This window comes from Perognathus longimembris, chromosome 4, assembly GCF_023159225.1.
Source record: "Perognathus longimembris pacificus isolate PPM17 chromosome 4, ASM2315922v1, whole genome shotgun sequence".
NCBI classification, from domain to species: Eukaryota; Metazoa; Chordata; class Mammalia; order Rodentia; family Heteromyidae; genus Perognathus; species Perognathus longimembris.
The window spans coordinates 26797006-26798871 of NC_063164.1; the positions used below are offsets into that span (position 1 = coordinate 26797006).

The window sequence follows — 1866 nt, forward strand, 5'->3', positions numbered from 1 at the left end:
TGAAGAGACTAGAGAAAAGAGTGACCTGGGAAAGATGCTAAACTGTGGTCTCAAAACTCTTGCAAGAAAAGAACAAAACTGCAGCCCTTTGAATGTTCTCATGGAACACAAGGGCAAGACTTACTCAGAATACCATAGCTTACATTGCTGAAAGTACTGAGGGCTGGGAAAGAGCAGAAGAATGTACACATACACATATTTAGGGAAGCACATAAAGTTGTGTATGCCCTTGGGACATAGATGAGCCTTTGAGCATTAGGACATATAATCTAAGCATGAAGATACTTACCTCAGAAATTTGACTGGCCACTGCCAGGCCCCTGAGAAGAAAGAAAAAATGATTGATAGCTCCTGCAGGCATCTACACCTTCCTACACCCCAAATGAGTATCTAGTCTTTTCCAAGGACAACAAAACTCTGCCACAGCTGATGGAGACCAAGTGATATCCCCTGCAGGCCATGTTTTGTTGTGTCTTGTGTAAGAAGAAAGGATACATGTGACCATTTGGATTTTTGGAGAAATTTCAACTGGAAAAAAAATCTTCTATGCCTTCCAAAAAAGTATCTATCTGGCCAAGAGCCATTTTCCAGGCCTTAGTGATAGCAATGCGGGTAGCAAGAAGAAGTACAGCCAAGAGGCACAGACCACATTGAGCTGGTATAAAGGACATGTACTAGGCTAGGCTATTCTTGTTTCTAGTGACAGAAATCATTGTTAACAAAAACCGTTCAGAGGATTTATGGTCAGGTAGAGTGGAAGCTTCATGGGTAGACCCAAATGCTTTAGGCAGTGGCCAGACTCATGGATCAAGTACATTTGTTTTTCTCTGTCTCCACTCTGACTCCATTCTCTGCTGAGTTGTTCTCATTGGGCATCCACTGATAACCTGAGTTCATGTTTCTCTGGCTTAGCAACCCCATGGAAAGACTCTATATTGGTTTCCTTTCACTTTAAAAGAAAACTGCTGTGTAACAACTACAAACTCATAATTGCACAAGGAGCATCTTTTTTTTAACTCCAAGGTCGATTACAGGGACACTCTATGTCAGTCTCAGGTACCAAGAGCCATTTCTCATCTTGGGCCAAAGATGACAGGACCTCAGCTTCCCCCAAGGAAGCTTTTCTCAAGGCCAAAGCTGAGGTTCAAATGACCAAAGAAATCCCAAAGCCCAAGTGTATTGCAAGTTCTTACTTGCCTGATATTTACTAATATCTCACTGACTAAAAAATAAAGTCACTAGTCCAAGATCAAAGTCAAGGGACATACATTCTACATGTTTAATGGGGTAAATGCATAGCTACATGATAAAAAGGACAGGCATAAGGAGGGCTAAATTATTAGAATTAATAATTCACCCAAGAAGACATGTATTTTCTAAGGTCCAGATATAGATTTTAGGATAAATACAAACTTTTTTCTTTCTTGTGGTACTGAGGTTTGAACTCAGGGCCTCATGCTTGTTAGGCAGGTGCTCTACCACCTGAGCCATACCACAGGTGGATTTGTTTGAATAATACGATCATCTTTGAACTAATCTTTAAGATGTGAATTTGGAACTCAGAAAGGCTAACTTGAGTAGTCTAGTGTATTCAGTGGAAGTTGTCTTAATTGTGGGTAACTAGGTCTAGGAAAGAGCTCCTGAGCCAGGTGCTGTAATCCTAGCTACTCAGGAGGCTGAGATCTGAGAGTCGTGATTCAAAGCTAGCACGGGCAGGAAAGTCTATGAACCTCTTATCTCCAACTAACAACCAAAAATGTTGTAAGTGGAACTGTGGCCCAATGGTAGAGAGCTAGCCTTAAGAAAAAAGAAGTTCAGGAACAGTGCCCCTGAGTTCAAACTTCAAGACTGGCAAGAAGAAAGAAA

The 1866-nt window shown here is 41.3% G+C and overlaps 1 non-coding gene across 1 annotated transcript; it reads right to left on the reverse strand.

Moving 5' to 3' along the window:
* Positions 1–1424: 1424 nt before the first annotated feature.
* Positions 1425–1497, reverse strand: Trnav-aac. The gene has a single exon. It is a non-coding gene; the product is annotated as a tRNA-Val (tRNA).
* Between the last annotated feature and the right edge of the window lie 369 nt (positions 1498–1866).